Source organism: Podarcis melisellensis (genome assembly GCF_964234715.1).
Source record: "Podarcis melisellensis genome assembly, chromosome: 7".
Classification (NCBI taxonomy): domain Eukaryota; kingdom Metazoa; phylum Chordata; class Lepidosauria; order Squamata; family Lacertidae; genus Podarcis; species Podarcis melisellensis.
Genome location: NC_138539.1, coordinates 74,271,765 through 74,291,663, shown reverse-complemented (window position 1 = coordinate 74,291,663; position 19,899 = coordinate 74,271,765). Strand labels below are relative to the sequence as shown.

The 19,899-nt window shown below is 41.8% G+C and overlaps 1 long non-coding RNA gene across 2 annotated transcripts; it reads right to left on the bottom strand.

Moving 5' to 3' along the window:
* Positions 1-1,801: 1,801 nt before the first annotated feature.
* LOC309373841 lies at positions 1,802-14,422 on the bottom strand. Of its 2 annotated transcripts, XR_014170227.1 has the most exons (3): positions 5,986-6,285; positions 3,637-3,898; positions 1,802-2,102 (listed from the first exon to the last, which is right to left on the bottom strand). It is a non-coding gene; the product is annotated as an uncharacterized lncRNA (long non-coding RNA). The 2 variants fall into 2 exon arrangements; XR_014170226.1 differs by lacking the exons at positions 3,637-3,898; positions 5,986-6,285 and adding an exon at positions 14,347-14,422.
* Between the last annotated feature and the right edge of the window lie 5,477 nt (positions 14,423-19,899).

The following is a 19,899-nucleotide window of genomic DNA, read 5'->3' as shown; positions in this document are numbered from 1 at the left end:
TTTATTGATCTTTCTCAGGCTCAAGTACTATTTAAAATATAAATAATACTTATGAATATGGAATTTAAACCAGTTTTTCTCTTATTACAACTCCCAAGACTTGAAAAGATTGCTAAAATATAACAGAGCAATAATTAAACTTTAAACCTTTTCTTTTAAATATATTTCTTCCATGTCTTTGACATTTTAATAAACTCTGATTTAACTTCAGCTTTTTCTACTCACATATTTCCCTAATAGATTTACCCATGGAAGAGAAGGTCAAACAGTGTGAGTTTGCCCTATTCTCAGGGGAAAGGGGAATCATTAATTATGATCTATCTTAACTAACAGTACTATGCAGTACTAAAAAGAACAGTTCATTACTATACAGGTCTACTCAGAAGTCAGACCCACTGGATTAAATGGGACTTGTTCTCAGATCAGTGTGCCGGGATTTATGCATGGTCAACAGTAAAATACAGTCCAAACTTGTTTTAATGTTGTGAACTTTAAGGCAATCTTCTCCAACTTTAGCCATTATGATGTGAACTAAGTATTTTTCAGATCTATGGATTGGAATTGGAAAGAAAAGCAAAGGCTTTATTCTCTTCCCTTAAAATCAGTAGGACTTGAAGTTTGGTTTCTTTTAATAATTTTTTTTCCCTTTTAAAAAGCCTTTTAAAAACTGCCTCAAGTTCTGATGGGAGGGTAATGGAAATTTATAAGATATTGGAACACAGGAATAAAGTAAATTATCTAACCATCAATTCCAGCACGTGGGGGGCCACCTAAATTGTATAATTTGGCTTTTGAATAATTGGCATTATTAATGGCATTATAATTTGGCATTGTTATAATGAGGCTTTTAGTGGATTATTGTAATCGAAAACTAATAAATTATTATTATTATTATTATTATTATTATTATTATTATTATTATTATTAAAAACTGCCTCTAAAAGTAAAGGGACAACTGGTCATTAGGTCTAGTCATGACCGACTCTGGGGTTGCGGCGCTCATCTCGCTTTATTGGCCGAGGGCTTCTGGGTCATGTGGCCAGCATGACTAAGCCGCTTCTGGCGAACCAGAGCAGCGCATGGAAATGCCGTTTACCTCCCCGCCGGAGTGGTACCTATTGATCTACTTGCACTTTGAGGTGCTTTCGAACTGCTAGGTTGGCAGGAGCAGGGACCAGGCAATGGGAGCTCACCCCGTTGTGGGGATTCGAACCGCCGACCTTCTGATTGTCAAGTCCTAGGTTCTGTGGTTTAACCCACAGCGCCACCCGCATCCCAAAGCTGCCTCTAGTTCTTTGTAAACATAGACTTTCAAAAACAGATGAAAATATGAAGAAGGTTGGTGAAAAGCATAACTAATGTTGGGAAAGGGCTGGAACCACTGATAGTGATCGGGCTCAATGCTCATTCCATTGCCTGTATAGCACCCCACCCCACAGGTGAGTTCATCTCAGTTCAGCAATTCAATGCTGTGTAGAAGAGTTGATCCCTTTTTCTAGCAGCAGGGCCTTTTCAGTAATGGCACCGACCCTCTGGAATGCCCCTCCAAGTGAGAGCTGTCACTCCACAACATTGTATTCCTTCAGGTGCTTGACTAAAATCTGGCTGCCTAAATGCCTTGGGCTGATTGTTTTTCGTTTGGGATGTGTTTTAATGCTGTCCCCCCACCGAACTCTGAAATGGAGTAGTGAATGCCATAATGACACCCGAAGAGCAAAAGTTGTTGGGTGAACCAGAAAAACATGAGAAGAAAAAGAGTGTGATTCTTTAGCAGAAGTATTTACAGCCAAAAACTTAGAGGTAATTTGGAAAAGCAGGCTTCATTGCATTTTTATTGCCATTTGATTTGAGGTGGGTTGGTTGTTTTTTAACCTGCACACAAAGCAGGTACGTCTTAATTACACTCTGCTTCAGGAACCAAATTAATTTTAGCATCTGTTTTCTTGCATATCATAGAAACATGATGGCTTTAATTTGCCGTATAACTCATCTCTTGCATCCTCTGAAGTATCTTCCATTGCTGTTGTTAGAGTTACTTTGGTGCTTGAGCTGCGTCTAGCTTGTTTATGAAAAATACACTCAAAAGTAAATGTGATAGTGCCCTGTAGGGAGAAGTAAAAAAAGAGAGAGACCAAGTCGCAGGAACTCAATTAAAAAGTAATATTGATATAAACAGATACAAGAGATACAAGCGGAGGCCGCAGAGTAATTACATGCAAAGGCCGTGATGTGAACAATAATCCAATTCACCAAACAATACAGGACATGCAGACAATGAAACATTTCATCAAAAAATACAGGATGAGATCGTCAGACACAAATGGAAGAATATGTATAGGTGCCAGCTATTAACTCCTTATTGCCTCAAATTTTCTTTCCAGATTTTTTTTCTCTTCCTTGCAGGGAAATGGCATAACTGTGAATCCTAAAAGCATATTATTGAAAATATTGAATAATATTTGAGTATTCAGTATGAGACAGCAGTCAATAATATAATTAAAATAGCTGTTGAAATTCTATTAGTGCTTCTTAACACTGAAAAATACAAAATTAGCAATATGAAAGATTCTATTTTCTAAGAAGATATATCTTCTGTTACTGCATGGAGAACTTACAGTCTGCCAGGGTTGATGGGAGCTGAAAAGCAACACCCTCTAGTCTAGAGCAGTGTTACCCAGCCTTGGGTCTCCAGCTGTTTTTGAACTACAATTCCCATCATCCCTGACCACTGGTCTTGCTAGTTAGGGATGATGGGAGATGTAATCCAACAACAGTTGGAGACCCAAGGTTGGGAAACACTTCTCTAGAGGGTCTGTTGTTGTTTAGTCATTTAGTCGTGTCCGACTCTTCGTGACTCCATGGACCAGAGAACGCCAGGCACCTCTGGGTCTACTGGGGGGTCTACTGGGCTGCTAAAATGACCATACCTTGAATCAGTCACTGACCAGTCATTTGAAGGTTTACGGCAATCACTTTGCGATCTCTTTCTGAATATGGCATCTACATGTCTTTGGGAGAACAGAAAATTCTCTCCTCCCCTGCACCACAAGCATATAATGATGGGTGGTCATGATGAAAATATTGGTGAACATTTTCCTTTCACTCTCTGGGCATGCCACTATAAGTGTTTCCTGGTTTATGGATTTAATAGGCATTCTTCTGGAGAATCCTGGGAATTGTAATTTGCTGTGGTGAAGTGAATTGCTTCCCAGTTACCCTCATCACCTCACAAACGGTAGTTTCCTGACTTTTCTGAGATTGAATGACATAAAATAATGTATTTCTCTATCTTAAAATGTGAGGGACTTGTCTTGACTTTTTTAAAAAAATATATATATATAAAGCACCATGCACATTGCTGAAGTGGAATATGAAGGGATCCAAGAGCATTAGAAGAATAGTTGGCATCTTTATGAGCTGAGCTAATATTCTGCTCAACTTCTTGAGAATGTCAGTGTTTAACTACCAAGAACACAACTGCTCTAAAGTTTGCTCTAAAGCAGGAATAAACCTTAAGAACTAATGAATGTATATTACTGAAACCATATGGACTCTATCAAATGACAAAAGAACCCAATTAAGATTAATTTTGCTACATCTGAGCAGAAGTAAATTAATCTTCTCTCCCTCCCTTACCAACAAATGTGATCCAGATGGTTTCAACATGCCTGCTCACTCTGCCTGTCTCGGTGCAGTATTTTACAAAACCAAAAGCCCATTTTCATTTCTCATCTCTCATTTTCCACTTTGAACGCTTGCACTTTTACTATTTGTGCTGATTACTATTTCTCCTTTTCTCACTGCCTGTATTTTGATCAGCTTAAGAGGATCTCAATACTTTACATAAAACTTTACATACTGTGCCATTGACAGTTCATGAATAGTCTACAAGTGGGAGCTGCAAAAAAAAAACCAAAACACACACATCACCCTTTGCAATGCGGCGCACATCTGTTCATTGTCTCAGCCAACCAGTCAAGCCTTCTCTCGGGATACTCCATTCCAGCATGCTGTTTATGTGGGGTGAAGGCCCAGACATCTCTTTAAGGATGCCCCATCCAAATAAGACTGCATGTATAAACCTTTCTAAGTGTTCTTGCTAAAATTGCACAGCCAAAACCTAGACACAGTCTAGGAATACGCTGTATGATTTTATGGATGCATGGTTGTATTTAATGGGATTGTCCCCACATGGATGAATAAGTGAGGACTGCGTGCAGACAGACTAGATATGTCAGGGGAACAACAACTGAAAAGGGCCATTGCTTGTGGACTTTCTATAAATATACCAGTAGTGTGCAATCGGTGGACTAGGGGGTCTAGGGTAGTCCCCTAAATGTGCCCTTGGCACCTCCTTCCCAAAGTCCAGGAAGCTTCTGCCTTGCATAGGGCCCTCGTATTTACTGGACCGCCTCTCCTGGTATTCCCCACAGAGGACCTTAAGGTCAGTGAATAATCATAGTTTAGAGGTCCTGGGCCCTAAGGAAGTCAGATTATCCTCCACCAGGGCCAGGGCCTTCTCAGTGATGGCTCCGACCTGGTGGAATGCTCTGTCCCATGAGACCAGGGCCCTGCAGGATTTAACTTCCTTCCGCAGGGCCTGTAAGACAGAACTATTCCGCCTGGCTTTCGATTTGAACTTAGCCTGATCTTTTATTCCCTTTCCTTCGCTCCCCTTCCCCTTTTTATGAAGATTACCCGCTCTGGGATCCCACAGCTAATTCTCCCCTGGTCTCCTCGCTGGCCCAAATAGGACTAAATGAGCCAGCTTGCCCTGGAGATCATCTAATGTTTATTGGATGGATTTCCCTCCTAAATTGATTTTTGAATTCTGAATTTATTGTTATTCACGTTTTATACTGTTTTTTATGCTGTTTTTTGTTGCATCAATTAAGTGTTTTAAATTTGTTGTTAGCCGCCCTAAGCCCGGTTTTCTGAACAGGGAAGGGCAGGGTATAAATAAAAAATTATTTATTTTTTATTATTATTATAAGGAGGGAGGTGTGATGCTCTGATGGGTCCAAGACCTCTCCCATCAGCTTCCCAAAACCCATCTAGCATTGGGAAGGAGGCAGGAGGGCTCCAGCATCCTATCAGGGGCCTGGCACCACCTTTCCAAAATGCAGGAAGCTTCTGCCCAGCATAGGGACGGCAGCGTGATGTTTACCTGAGCAATGTCACACATGCAATGTCACACATACACACTCATCACCCTCACAAGCTGGATACTCTGGCCCTAACTATTTCCCTATGCAACTTTTCAGCACACACACCCTATCTAGGACCTCCTCGTATAACACACATTTTACAGCTGAGCTCCCACTCTTGCCCAATGAACTTACACAACAAACTTTGACCTTCTAGACCCCCTCAAGCAGCAAAGGAATGAAATGAAGGCAGGGGGAATCTTGAAGTGCAATGATATGTGTGTGTCTGTACTCTCCTTAGGCCCACGTGAGTGTGCATGAACCTTGGATTTGTTTATTTTTGTTTGTCAACAGCTTAACATGCTCAAGCTCAAAAGAGCATGCACTATAATGACTGATATATTTACCTCATCTTTTCAACACCCTGCTGTATGAGACTCTGCATGTATTTGTTATTGCAGCTGATTGAAAGGGATTTAACGTTCTTATTGAAAACAAACATGTTTGTCAAATTTCTTTCTTTTGCTAAATGACAGTGATCATCCCCTTGTTAAATTGAATTTGACGGTGTAAATAGAGTTTTGAGTTATGATCTAATTTTCCAAACAATTGGCACCATAACTCATATGTGTAGCCAGGGATGGGAAGATACATTTGTGGAAATTTATGCCTTGGGTGCCAATATAATTTGAATGGCCTTGGGTGCTACATTATTTGGTGGAATGCCATTTGCTGTTTTGCCTCAGGCAGCAAAATGCGTTTGACCAGCCTGGGCAGGTCTGCCATTAGTGAAGTACAGGACCCAGGACAGGGATTGTTTGAGGTTCCCAACTCTTACATCTCCATGAATCCCACATATAGGAAGCATCATCAGAGAGACCGTGTGATTAGGCGTGTACCAATAATTTTCAAGTTGCAGGAAGAGGGAGATGATAGCGACATCCCTCATTCCTTCATCAGGCTCAGTGTGCAAATCTAAATAGTAGATATGCTTTTATTATCTCTCTGATTTCCTATTTCTTTGTTTTCCAGCCACTCTCCTTCCACTCCAACTGCCACTCATTCTAACTCCACCCAATGTTCCATTCCACTGTTGGTCATTCTTCTACTTGCTCTTCCTCTGTGTTGTTGAAATTGATGCACAGAGAAACATGGACCTGGTAGACTGCGTTCTTATCCCACTCTCATTCCTCTTAATGCTGCCTCTGCTGAAGTCAATGGCCCTGTGGTCTAAACTACGGAGCCTCAAGGGCTTGCCGAGCAGAAGGTCAGTGGTTCAAATCCCTACGATGGGGTGAGCTCCCGTTCCTCTGTCCCAGCTGCTGCCAACTTAGCAGTTCACAAGCACACCAGTGCAAGTAGATAAATAGGTACCACTGTGGCAGGAAGGTAAATGACATTTCCATGCGCTCTGGTTTCCATCACAGTGTTCTGTTGCACCAGAAGCAGTTTAGTTATGCTGGCCACATGACCCGGAAAGCTGTCTGTGGACAAACGCTGGCTCCCTTAGCCTGAAAGTGAGATGAGTTCCACAACCCCATTGTCAGCTTTGACTGGTCTTAACCATCCAGGGGCCCTTTACCTTTTTACCTTACCCAGTGTCAGTCCCACTCAGAGTAAACCAATCAAAATTAACAGACCTAAATGAGTCGTGCTCATTAATTTCTGTGGGACTGAAATTGGACACAATCCAATTTGTGGGCTATGATGCCTTTTGGCTCATGTAAGCAGAGGCATACCTAGGCTCCCATGTGCCCCTGGCAAGGAGATATGTCGGTGCCCCCTCATCCCTTGTCCCCTTGACAAAAAGCTGTATCAGCACTTCCAAAGTGGAAAAAGACCATGGACCAGAAACACACAAAAAATTGCTTTTCAGTGCTGAGAGGAGCCTTTTCGACTCACCCACCTGCAAGTGAGTGAATGGGCAGGCAGGCTCCTAGCCGCTCCAAGCCAGAATGGAGAAGCATGATTTTTGCACACCCCTTCTTTGGGCCTGTACCCTTGGTGGTGACTAACGTGGCCAACCTGTAGGTACACCCCTGCATATAGGAGGAGGAAGTGGCAGAAGTTCACTCCCACTGCTCTCATTTCTTTAAAAAAATATAATAAGGCTTAATCTTCTGGCATTTTCTCAGGAGAGCAAAAATGCTAAATTGCTAGGCTTTTGAGAGTTGATTTATATCTCTCATGCCTTCCCAGTTGCATCCTGATGACTGTAACCTGGCTTATTCATCATTTTTGCATGCTCTGTATTAGCTTAGTAGAAATCAAGGTAATAAGGGTGGCCTGCTTTCTGATACCAAAAGATAACCCCCCTTTTTAAAATAAAAAACAAAAAATAAAGTATTACATTTGACTCAGAAAATAGCTAAAACCAAAGGTCTGTGGCAGAGAGAATGTGTGAATTATAGTGCAGCCTTGGCTGCAAGGTTTGTTTATTCTTGTCATGCTGTCTGGCAGGCTCTTGGAAGAAATTCTCTGCTCTCCTGAAGAAGAGTCAGAGAATAATATAGAAAAGTCACACACTGAGAGACACACTTGGGATGAAATATCAGTGACATAAAACTCACTTTTGAAGCTAACAATGGGGTGAGTAATGTATTTGCTCTTTGCTGCATATTGTCTTTTACTCCAGTAATTTTTCTTGCCTTTTCATTATTTCTTTCCTGTTTTACATTGCAGAGGCAGCTGACAAATCTAAACACTCAAGCAGTACAACAGTGTCAAAGATGATGCAGAGAGCTAGGCATTTACAGAAATCTACTTTGGCTTCGAGTTTTTCAAGCGGTGAGGTGCTACTGAGGTGCAGGACATCGCATGGACAGGCGGAGTCTTCCAAACCTTGGGCGGCCCCGTGTGGAATAATGACTCAAGACAACATGCTATGGGATTAAATTGGCCACAACTTTATTATGTTTCAGATGTGGGTAGACCTTGGCTCAGGCATTGGGCGTTTATCCATCCCAGTCCCCCGCCGGGGATCTGGGGAACATCAGGGTTATCCAGTGGGGGGCGGGCTGGCTCTGGAGAACATATGTTGAAGCAAAGAGTGGCCGCCCCATGTTACGCCGCCATCGCAAAGGAGAGCAATGACAAGCTCTGGGCGTACGGCCAAAGCCTCCCCTCAAACAACCCCTTTAACAGGAAACCCTGGTATCGCTGCTGCAAAGAGGAAGGGGGCATGGGTCACCGCTGCACACCCTCCCCCATTTAGGGAAGATAGACTAAAGGATTCCACCCAAGGCCTGATACTACCAAAGTTGTGACGTTTTGCTACCGGAAAGGCAAACCTGCCAATGCAGGAGAATTCCTTTCCGGCCCTTCAACAGCGACCTTGACGTAGCAGCGCCCACATACCTATGAAGAAAAGGTTAACCTGCAAAAGAAGTCTTAACTGAGAGTGGGTAGGGTGGGAGAAGCTCTGGAGCCAACTGACGATTCCCAGGTAAGATCCTCCCCCTATTGTGTGGGCAAGTGGTCCCTCCCCCTACCTGGCCTGATCACCTTGGCAGGAGTTGCTCACGGTGAGGGTTTGCCAAGCGTGCCTTCCTCTTAGCGTGTTTCTCCCTTTCGTCCTGAGTTCGAGCATCTTCAAATCCCATGACACCTTTGGTAAAGGCTGTTCTCCAATTGGAGCACTCGCAGGCCAGTGTTTCCCAGCTGTCAGTGTTGATACTACTTTTTTTAAAGATTTGCCTTGAGAGAGTCTTTGAACCTCCTTTGTTGACATGGGCAGAAGCAGGGTGAATGCTGAATCCAACCTAAGACTCAAGCTGACAAATATTACACTGAACATCGGAGGACTTTGTTTAACACAACTGCATGCTGACAGCTGTGCAAGGAGACTTAGGTGAAATCAAAGGGTGTTGAACGCTTTTATGGAAATTTTCTTTCCTGATCACATCCGAAGCCTTAACCAAAGCCATTTTGGTGAAGAGAGACTGCTTGTTCTCTGCTGGTTTGGACATGCTGAGACCAGGAAATGGCAGCCCTCATCTGTTTCTAGATGTAGGAAGACAAAACTCACTTCAAACAGACTCTTTCCATCAGCAGGGACCCCAATTACTCCAATAACAGTGGGTAGACACTCCATTTGTATGTTTCCTTCAGCTGAACATAGCCTTCTTTTCCCCTAAAAGATCCTGTTTCTCCATTTCCTCTTTTACTATCAACCATGCTGTGTGTTTCATTACAAAGAGCTTTGTGTGACACACTGCTTTGACAAAATCCATCCCACAGAGCTCCTGTAGAATTCCCAGGCCTACATTGCGCACAACTGGCCTTAACATCACCACCAGCAGCATTTTTGCCATTCCCCGCATTCTCTGGTGGCTTCCATTTGAGGTCTGACCCCCCACCTCTTTGGCATTGTCCAATTTGATCCCTTTAGAGGGAAAATGTTCTAGGTATCAGGAACATTGACCATAAATTGTCCTAAAGCAGTCCACTCTGTCTGCTTGAATACGTGGTTTCAACAGAAAGAAAAACAATGGATTAAAATTAAACCATGACTATGCAGTGGCGTAGCCTGGGGGGTGCAGGGGGGGCCGGCCGCACCGGGCGCAACATCTGGGGGTTAGGGTTAGGGTGCGCAAATCCACGAGTTAGGGGGCACAAATCCACGGGTTAGGGGGCGCAAATTACTTGCCTTGCCCCGGGTGCTGACAACCCACGCTACGCCACTGTGACTCTGTAACATTATGAATTTTAGCCAAAATATGTTTTTTACATGGGGGGGGGGGCATTTACATAAAAATCCCTGAGTATATATAGACTTGCTTGTTCCCAGCCTTCTCAAATGCATCATATCTTCAGCTTCACAAAACCTGGGGTCTGGGTGGAATCAGTGGGGAGATTAGAGGAGTAGCTTTCTTGAATATTGTTCACCAAACACGTAATGTACAGAGTAAAAATGGGTTTGGGGGTAATAGTAGGAAAGGGTCATGCCCTAAATTTACAATCTTCCAATTCTATATCAATCCATGGTTTCCCTCATGGAACTTGAGCCAAAGACACCAAGTTGTTGGCTTGGAAATGCAAATGATACGCTCCCAGACCCCCCCCCCTTTTGTTGCCATTACTATACAATACTCTGCTTCATAACCAAGCTTTATTTCCCCTATGAATGAATTTACCCAACAATCTCTGTTAAACTTTAAGCCGCTTAGGCATTATAGTTATCAGTAGGACCAGAAATAGAGAAACCTCAGGAGAATTGACATCTGCACAGCTGCAATGCAGCCCAGCCAAGGCAGGTTTCAATCCTCCCAGGATTCTCCAGCAATTTTCAAGTGATTCAGGGTGAAAGAAAGCTTGGGAACCACTGGTCTAGGAAGTGCACAGTTTATGCAGGGCATAGGTGAGACCTGTTGATCCTTACCAGTTGTTGTTGTTGTTGCTGCTGCTGCTGCTGCTACTGCTGTTGTTTAGTCGTGTCTGACTCCTCGTGACCCCATGGACCTGAGCATGCCATGCACTCCCTCCTTCCACTGCCTCCCGCAGTTTGGTCAAGCTCATGTTAGTACCTTCGAGAACACTGTCCAACCATCTCGTCCTCTGTTGTCCCCTTCTCCTTGTGCCCTCAATCTTTCCCAACATCTGGGTCTTTTCCAGGGAGTCTTCTCTTCTCATAAGGTGGCCAAAGTATTGAAGCCTCAGCTTCAGGATCCTTACCACTGGTTTACGTTAATTGAATGTACACCATAAAAAACAACAACAAAAAACCTCACCCAACATTATCCTGCACCATTAGTAGTGATGGTCATTTTTCAGTGCAACTTGTCTACACTGCTGATTGTTTCATTGAAGGACCACTGAAGCTTTGAAAGAAGCCGAGTATTCCCTAGAATAGGGTTTAAAAACCTCTGGAGCTGAGGTCAGCCTCTATCCAGTGTTTCATAGGGTGAGAGCCGCAGCTCTGTGGCAGCACAGTGCTTTGCATGGAAATATTCCAGATTAAATTTCTGCCATCTCAAGTTAAAAAAGAATATGGAAAATGAGTGAGGTCCCAACTAAAGAATGGAATATGCTTGCAGTTTGTGGACCTAATATATAGAATAAGAGAACAAAAAGAACACAAGTTTAAAGAAACATGGAAAATGTTTATTGAATATATGGGGGGGAAATTGTGTACACTTGAAAACGTTGGCACCATTAAGATAAATACAACAGTGTAAATAGGTTTGGATGGATGTAACAATGGAATACTGAATGGTTTACTTTAGGTAAAATTTGCAGGAATTTATGTTATGCGAAATGAACCATGGAAAGACAAGAAGGGAAGTCATGGATATTTAAGGTTGTTTTAATGAATATTCTAAATTGTAAAACAGAAAATTTAAAGATATAAAGGAGGAGGAGTTGGAGGAGGTGGAGGAAAAGGAAAAAAGCTGATTGCTGGCATTTTGGAGAACTGCTTCCAGTAGATAATGCTAGACTAGAAGGACAAAGAGTCTGCTCTGGTATAAGACAGCTGAACGTTGGTACAGGCACACTCCCTCATTTATGGACACTTCACGTTATCATTTTTTTTAGCTCAAATCATTGTTCTTAGGTGCAAAATACATGCGACACAGTATCAATTGCAAAACAAACACAACCCACTGTTCTGCTGCTTTGCAGAAAATGTTGAATCCTAAAGAGGTCAGTGGTGGACGCAAGGAACAAGAAGGCAGCCGTTCGTATGGTTTATGACAAGCTGTAAAAAAAAAAGTAAAAAAAAAGTGAAGGATGCTAGATAGCCTTGACGTGAAATGGGATGTCTGGATTTAAAATCTGTCATGGAGAAGGTTAAGGCTAATGGGATGTGAAAGCAATGTGTCCCGACAAGTACGTGGATAAGAGGCCTGGCCGTTTGCTGGATCCTTGTGTTTTGCAAAATGAATTCTGAACACATTGCGCAACGTTCTCTCCCCGTGTGCTAAATCCAATAATATGCATGACTCCCCACCCCCACCGTGACACTGTTGAGCTATTAGAGGTCTTTTATCCATCATTTGAAGGACTTCAATACCCTGATCCATCTTTACAACAATCCCTGAGAGGTCAGTCATTGCTGATGTCCTTGCTGGGGCTGAGATAGGTATGGCATGCTCATGGAAACCAAATGAGTTTATTTAACTGGGACGAGATTCTCCTGTACTGAAGTCTCCTGTACCACAATATTAGATTTCATTAAAGATGCATCACTGGCTGCTGCCAGCAGGGCAAAGAAATGTGGGGAAATTACATATGTTGATCTGACTGGATGTTGGGAGAGCAGACCTTAATATGGGACTACCAGATTTAGTGTCACATTTGGTCCTGGTTACAGGAACAAACAACAGAAAAGTCAAGATAGATAAAAAATACTTTCCACCTTTGCCTAATGGCTATAGTATCCTGCAAAAATGCATTTGCTATGTTTATACAAGCTTGTGATAAGAGTAGAATTTGACCTCTTTATAAACACAAAAAGTAAAAAGAAGGATACAAAAAAATCTTAAAATGTAGAAGGTACACGCTAGAACAGAATCTTTTGATTCAAAATCTGCAGATGGCTGAACCCATGAACTCTAATACTGTATTGTGATAATAGTCATATATCAACAACGTGTATAAAATCATGAACCCCAAACCCTTTTTGGCTTGGATAGCTTCCCTCAATGGTACTACACAGTGGTACCTTGGTCATCGAATGTAATCTGTTCCGGAAGACCATTAGACTTCTGAAACATTTGACAACCAAGGCACAAAGGGCAGTCTTCAAAGTCAATGGCGAAAACTGAAAAACATGCAGCAGAAGCTGTTTGACTTCTGAGGCATGTTCGAAGCTCGAAACAATTACTTCCAAGTTTTCAGTGTTTGAAAACTGAAACGTTTGGCTTCTGAGATGCTCAGAAACTGAGGTACCTCTGTACTTGTACAGAAATTCCTTATGCATGGGTTCAAGGTCCCAAAATATTACTCTTGCAGATAACAAGTTGAATAGTAGTAATTGTTGTTACTATTTTCTTCAGTCTTCAATCAATATGCAAATGTGGGATCCAATAACAATATGTGGTTCATGTCATAGTATAGCTTTCATTTATAGCTTCTGTATTTCTGGTGCACAGTAGGGGATATTCTCTTTTCATTCTGGTTTGTTCTGCTTTCAGGGCCAGATTCATGCTGTCCCTGGGCCCAAACTCTTAACAGACAATGGGGGTTCAGGGCCATATCCTCCTCCCCCATCAGAGGTCCTCTGTGGTACATGTGAGGTAACATGTGGCCCAAAGCATGTGCATGTGCATTTGTCAACTATTTCATAGTTCCAGTCTCAATACTGGAACAGTATCATACTGGGAACTTGTATATACAGTGGTACCTTGGTTTATGAACAACTTGGATTAAGAATGCTGCAAACCTGGAAATAGGTGTTTTGGTTTGTGAACTTTGCCTTGGAAGCAGAACATGTCCCGCTTCCTGTTGAGTGTGTTCCATTTGTAAATTGAATCCCCCACTACTATGGGAAAGCACTTCTTGGTTTAAGAACGCTTTGGTTTAAGAACGGACTTCTGGAACTGATTAAGTTTGTAAACCAAGGTACCACTTGTGGCGTTCGTACGGAGCCCCCGGTCGTCTCATGGACTATTGACCCGTACACCACTAATCCGCTGCCACCAACCAGGTCCTCCCCGGTAAATCACTTAGTCTCAGTCAGGTTCTTAAGTTAACAAAGAAGAGTGTAGTTTATTGCAGACAAACAAACAAACAAACTTCAACTGCATTCAGAACGTTGTTACTCTTTACTTTCTTAGTCTTATTTTTATCCTGTCTGTAACTCTTCTACCTCCCCTCACTCATGAACCAACTGCACTAACTGTCTCTCTGATTCCAACTGTCTGCCAACTGCTTTTCCAACTGCCTTTTCCCAACCAACCAACCAACCAACTCAAACCAACTCAAGCCAACCAGCTCAAACCTTGGGCTAAGCCCTTTTATAAACAGATAGGCTCTGCCTCTGACTTTTCTATTGGTCTGCATATTAACTCTTTCTCTCCCCCTGTATAGACATTTTCAAAAGAATGGCAAATGCCACACCACTGTACTTGACAAGCAGTGGTCTGTAAACCATTTATTTATAGACACATACATATACATACATACATACCGCCCTGTACCCAGAGGTCTCAGGGCAGCTCACAGAAAAACCATAAAGATGTAACAAAACATGCCTTACCATTCTGCCCTGCATGTGTTTCATAAAGCTCCATTTCCGTTGCACCTCAGCTCATTTTCCATGAAAAATAACGTGGAATGTTGTTTGTGGAATGAAAGCAACAACCAATCACTGGATTGATTTCTGTTCTGGACATGGGGGTGGGGGGAGGAATGAGCAAACACTGACAATTTCTGCTCCTGTTTCTGTTTTTGTAACTATTCTCATACATCCCTAGTGGACATAAGGGATCCTTCTAAATTAACACAAATAGCTCTAAAACAAAACAATGCTGAATTAAAAATGTAGATGTGCTTGGGCTTGCATGGTATAAAATGTAACACATGGGCATGCAATTAGAATATCAAATAATTTATAACTCATATTTAGAAGGAGGGGATGTAGAGAGCCATCTGGGATGTATTTGATGCTGTCTGCATTCAAAAATAAATTATAAAATTCAGGCTTGCATTAAGCAGTTTTTACCAGTTGGACAGGGAAAGGCATTTCATCCTTCAAAACAATAAAGCCTTCTCATTAATATTCATTAAGATAATGAAGCATGGATACCTTGCAATGCTCTAGTTGTCTGCTTGGGTAATTGCATTTGTTCACAAATGATGGGACTTAAAATGAACATAGTAGCTTTCATTACTCTCTTGTATTCCGAGTTTTGATAGGTATATACATCTATAGAAAGACATCTAAAATGCTCTGTGAGTAAGCATTCAGAAATGTTGAGTTGATGGAGGCTGAGTCAATATTTGATGTTATTACAAAAGCAGTGTGAGATTAGCCAGCTGGACAAGGGATGCATCATCTGATAAGTCTTGTTTTACCTAAGGCAAACTTAAGCCAACTGTTTTTTGAGTGGATACTTAAAAATCATATCCATTTAATCTCTGTTATTAACTTATCAAAAAGAGAGACACTGTAACATTTTATTTAATCTCCCTCAGTGTTTTTCCATTGTTCCTGCAGATCAGTTTGCCCCTCTCTTGACTCTCAATGCACCATCACATCCACCTCATTTAAAGCACCATTGCAGCACATTGTCACTAAGAATCATGGGAACTGTGGTCTGTGAAGGGTGCTGAGATTTCTAGCTCTGTGAGGTCAGCATCCTTAACAAACCAGTTTCCAGGATTCTCCTTGACTGTTAAAGAAAACTGCCTGACGTAGTTCTTTCCTTTCTCAAGGGATGGGAAACGTTTCTGTGTTCTCTTTAGGATAAGCTGGATCCAGTGAGAGATACAACATTTTTCGAAGTCAGTTGTATATTATAGCTGATTCTGTACTGTTATAGTTATGGCCATTATCCCATTGAAATGGAGAGGACTTCTGAAAAAGCAATTTGTAACCAAATTCCAGGTTCTTTTTTTGTTGCTAGAAGCAAAAATAATTTGAGAAAATGCAAGATTTCTAAATTAGCAATGCAGAATGGAGTTTGTTTCATATTGGTTCTTTCCCATGAAATTTTTTCTACAGGTGGTGTAATGAAGAAACAACAACACACATTCTCAGTATTAAGAGATTTTGAATCAATGATCTAACTGTCATTGGCTTAATTTGGAATTGGCTCAGTAGCCACGATCTTTCTCTTCAATTACTTAGAAATAAGCTTGTCTGTTCAATCCTGGTTCATGATATTGGTGCATAAACACTGACAGTGTCAGTACAGCACATAAGAACGATATAACATTCAAGTTTGAAAAGAGCTTTCAGTTTGAAATGGAGGCGTAATATAATCTTCCTGCAAATGACACCCTTCCTTTGATGTTTTTGCTGCTACCATTGACTCCATAGTCCTTGTTACAGTCATGGCGGCACTCCTGGGTCTTTTGCCAGCTGCCATATCCCCCCCCCCCCCGACATCAAATTGAGGGCAATGCTTTTCGCTACTGAGACAAAATAAAAGATGGTTGCCAGCAGTAAGAATAGTGGAAAGCCCCCGTATTTTAGTTCCCTTTTCGTGTCCCTTGAAAAAAGCCCCCACTGCCTCCTGTTACTTTGCACCCTGTGTAATGGGGTGGTGGCAACGAGATTATGGATTATGGATTTCAGCCCAACCTTATCCTCCAAGGAATTACTAGCTATGGTACACAGCCACTTGGAAATTCAACACTCCATGCATTCCACCAAAGAAAAAAAGTTCACCCTCTATGAATAAAAGCTTTAGATTTTCACAGGGGACAAGTAGTCCTGATTGCTTACTGAAGCAAAAGCTGCTTAGTTGGGTGGTGTGGTCATATAATTCGCAGGTTTTTAAAAAAATAAAATAAGTGTGCATGTAGTTTCAAAGTGATCAATATGAGTATCAACTATAATAAGAGGCAACCATTAAATAACTTTTGTTCATGTGCCTACAACATACTCTGGTCATTGAACATTGACCACCCATGTACAGAATGTTGTTTTACAACATCTTACAATAGGAAATGATGCTCAATTCATAATATAGCAGCTGAGCAATTGCATTCTAAAAGGTAAAGGACCCCTGACAGTTAAGTCCAGTCGCGAATGACTCTGGGGTTGTGGTGCTCATCTTGCTTTACTGGCCAAGGGAGCCGGCGTACAGCTTCCGGGTCATGTGGCCAGCATGACTAAGCAGCTTCTGGCGAACCCAGAGCAGCGCACAGAAACGCTGTTTACCTTCCCGTCGAAGCAGTACCTATTTACCCACTTGCACTTTGACACACTTTCAGACTGCTAGGTTGGCAGGAGCTGGGGCAGAGCAATGGGAGCTCACCCCGTCGTGGGGATTTGAACTGCCGACCTTCTGATTGGCAAGCCCAAGAGGCTCAGTGGTTTAGACCACAGCGCCACCCACATTGCAGTTGCATTCTAAACCAGGTATTAATGAATGTGAGTAACATCTTTAATTATATTGAAGGAACAGGAGAACAGTTTGATCCCAGTGGTGAAGCTAGGAGGGAAATCTTGGTCAACTGGTGAGATCCTAGTGAATTTGAGAAGAGATTGAACTTTTTGTGATCCAGCAAAGCACTGTTCCTTTTGCATCTCCCCATGGGGAACTAAACTGTTTCCACTGTTTTTTAACTGTTGGATCATTTCAGGACACAAGGCTTCTACAGACAAGTGGAGCATTATCCTATCTCACACATAATATTTTGAGGTCACTCAGACAAAAGTGTGACACAAATTTAAAGTCATATGAAACGATTGTGGCAATTTTGAAAGAAACCTGGAGTGATTTGATGTGCAAACTCCGTACTCACCTTTGCGAAAGCAACTATGGGCACAAAATATTGCAGGCAAAAACATATTTGACAGGGGGGCTTATTTTTTATTATATTGTGAAGCAAATCCAATTCCAAACTATGATTTTTCTTGATTAATACCCTAATGTGTTTACTAGCACCTTGTATTGCTCGCCTGGCATTGTATATCTTATTTGTCCCTTTCTACTGTTTCCACTCTTGCTATGTTTATTGTTCTTTAGTGTACTTAAATTGCTTTTTCCTTCTATAGCTCAGCTGTTATATTTGTTCTGTCACTACAGTAATTGTTTATTTCTTTTTCGGGCTTACTTTTAAATTTTTTAATAAAAAGTTTTAACACATACCAAACATTAGAGAAAGAAGCAAAGTATACAGTTTGCTAGAAGTTTGAGTTACTTATAAAGCTCGAAGAGATTAATACAACCTTTGCATCTAAATGCTGTAATGCTCATGCATTCTTGTAGTTAGTTTTTTATGTGAATAAAAATACCATTCTGATATTTTGAAGTTGGTTTAAGACCCTGGTTTATTCTGGAATAATGGTAACCATAGATTCTCAGAGGCCAACTACATATTACATTAAGGAAGTGTTTCCCAAAATTGGGCCTCCAGTCCAAAAATAGCTGGAGACCCAAGTTTGCGAAACCCCAGTGTAGGTGATTGAAACACAGCGCATGAGAGGGGACGTTTAAGCTTTCATTCCCAGCTGTGAACTGGGTACCAAACGTAAAAAAGTAAAGGTAAAGGACCCATGGATGGTTAAGTCCAGTCAAAGGCGACTATGGGGTTGTGGTGCTCATCTTGCTTCAGGTCGAGGGAGCCAGTGTTTGTCCACAGACAGTTTTCTGGATCATATGGCCAGCAGGACTAAACTGCTTCTTGCACAATAGAACACCATGACGGAAACCAGAGTGCACAGGAAGGCCGTTTACCTTCCTGCCACAGCAGTACCTATTTATCTACTTGCACTGGCGTGCTTTCAAACTTCTAGGTTGGCTACCAAGTGTTCCATCTGCACGCAAGAATTAGAAAGAACAACAATAGCTACAACCTGCCTGCAATTAGTGTCGTTTGGGGTTTTAACACTCCTGCTAATTGTTATGCAGGGGAGTGATTCTCACCCAGATCACAGCCGGGGAGAGAAGTCTTAAACCACCCCCTCCCCATGTACTTGCAGTGCCAAACTAAATTGGGCAGGCTGGGCAAGCATCTGGTATTAATTAAAACAAAACTACATCATAATTGCTCATCATGTTGTTAATGCAATCCCAATTCTAATTGGGATGTACTGGGAAACTATAGCTAAGTGACAATTTTCAGAATTAATCAAGGTTCACTGAGAGGGGGCAGGAAAAAGGGCACACAGACTCACAAATTGGATATTTCAATTTATTAAGCCAAGAAAAAAATGTCTAAAAAACACCACAAAACATTTAACCAAGGACATGTTGGACACAGTTAGGATAACCATTTATTTTTATTTATTTATGGGGGAAATAACACATAATAGCTGATTCTGTCCTCAGTTATGCATAGCCTCAATTCTGTTGACACCAACGGGAATTGAGTAAAAGGCATTGGCTACAAAATTTCAGGTTTTCATGGGCCTAGCCAGTCCTCCTCCTTACCCTTTATAGAAGTTATTTTTGTTTCCGTATGTGCATAACTTGTATCTAATGGAGAGGGATTGGCTAGGAAGGAATATGGGAGGCACTCATACACTTGCAAATCTGGCTTTTGTCAGGGGGCAAAAAGAGGTTTCTGTTGAGTCCTGTGGGAATTTCCTGCATATGGAAACAGCAGTGGAACTGGGTGCAGTATGTAGAATTACGTAAATAAGTTTAAAGAGAAAATAGTATTTCTATATTGTTATAAGAAAAACATTATGGCAGGCACCCCCAAACTCGGCCCTCCAGGTGTTTTGGGACTACAACTCCCATCATCACTAGCTAACAGGACCAGTGGTCAGGTATGATGGGAATTGTAGTCCCAAAACACGTGGAGGGCCGAGTTCGGGGATGCCTGCCTTATGGGGTATCTCAGAGCCCATACAGAATCCTTAAGTAGGTTTTCTATCGGTAGGAGAATATTGAGAAGCAAGGCAGCTAGTAAGCCTGATCTTTATTAAACTGTTGCAACAGGGTGCTCACACGCAGGAGTCAGGAGGGACCCAGAACAATATATAGGAGTGCAAACTCCTATATAGACATTTGAAATTGCCTCCCTTGTAGCTCAAGACCACCTTCAACCTGTCTGCCAGGATACCTGATAATGGTCACTGATTGCTTCTACCTTGTCATCCTGGCCATTCCTTTGAGATGGTAAATAGTTG